A 1,465-nucleotide genomic window follows, 5' to 3' on the forward strand; every position below is an offset into this window, starting at 1 on the left:
GAAGCCATGGGGGCTGTGAACAGGTGACTGTACAGGGGAAGCCATGGGGGCTGTGAACAGGTGAAGTGGGCCACAAAGAAGCCGCTGAGACATGCCAGAGAGGAGCTGGGAGCACAGATGCCTCCAGAAGCATCGGGAGGCACCAATTAAGCCAGGCTGGGCGCAGCCGAAGGCCATTGGGATGTGTCTGGCAACTGAGAGGTCTGCTATCTGCTGTGTCCCAGCCATGGAGTGAAATGAGGAGTCCAAGTACCTGGTGATGTGTCCGGGCGGATGAATCGGCAGGGGGTGCTCACATGGAGTCATGAGGCTGAACGCACCTGTAGTAACTGTGAGGCCACCACACTGATTCTTCAGGTAGAAAGAAGACCAGTCGCTGACACCTGGGAGCTGATCTGGTCCTATCTTCTAGGCCTCAGTGTTGCTAGGAGCGGCCTGGCGTTCACAGATAGAGGCCTCGGTGTTGCTAGGAGCGGCCTGGCACTCACAGATAGAGCCCTCAGTGTCTCCTGGTTAAAATTTCATAGAATAGCAACAGCAGACTACTCTGTCACCATGATGAATCAATACAAAAGCAGGACCCCTCTGTCATCACGTCTGAACACAGACAAAACATGGGCACTGTCCAAGCTGTAAAAAGGGCAAGCAGTGCCCTGTCCGGGACAGTCTGAGTGGCTGCTGCCTCTTCACGGCTGACAGCTCTGGCCTGGTTCTAGTCTGTCCTCCTTCCAAATACGATGCATTGAGACTCCCAATTGCAGAATGATGCCTGCTTCCTGACAGCACCAATCCAGAGCAAACTCCTGCTTCCCTAAACCCTCCCCAAGATTACTCAAGCCGAATCCTGTAAGAAGTCCTTTCCAGCACCCTCTTAACACGACGCCCCAGGGTGTGGACGCTCCCCCATGATGAGCAGCCACAGGCTTGTTCAAGCATGGGCCTGTCCCGGGGGGTTCACAAGGAGCGCTGACACAGGTCACTGACTATATGAAAGTCAAAAAGAGACCTAAATAAAAGAATTTATTTTTCAATCAAAAAACAGTTATGTACATAAGCAAATATTAAACCCACACTTGATTTCAAGATTAAACAACACAGACATCTATGGAACAAAATGTTCAAGTCTCCACTCCACCCCATTCCCCACCCTGCAAAGCAACGCCGTCAGTCAACGGTGCCAGCTGAAACCCTGACAGACAGTTGGAGCCAGCTCTGGACCCCAGCTCAGGTGAAAACGGCACGGGAACCCCATTCCACTGCCTCTGGCTAACCGGGGCCACTGTTCGGCACCTCTGGATTGGAAGCACCTTCAGAACAGGGACTGTGCTCTGTGAGTTTTAACATCCAGCCTAGCACCTAGTCCAGGGCCTGGCACACCACAGGCGTCGAACATGAAAGGAAGGAATGACCTTTTCACAGCACGAATGCTCACTGCCCTCACCAGGCACAGAGGACGCCATTCTCT

Source organism: Mandrillus leucophaeus, unplaced genomic scaffold, assembly GCF_000951045.1.
Source record: "Mandrillus leucophaeus isolate KB7577 unplaced genomic scaffold, Mleu.le_1.0 Scaffold158, whole genome shotgun sequence".
NCBI classification, from domain to species: Eukaryota; Metazoa; Chordata; class Mammalia; order Primates; family Cercopithecidae; genus Mandrillus; species Mandrillus leucophaeus.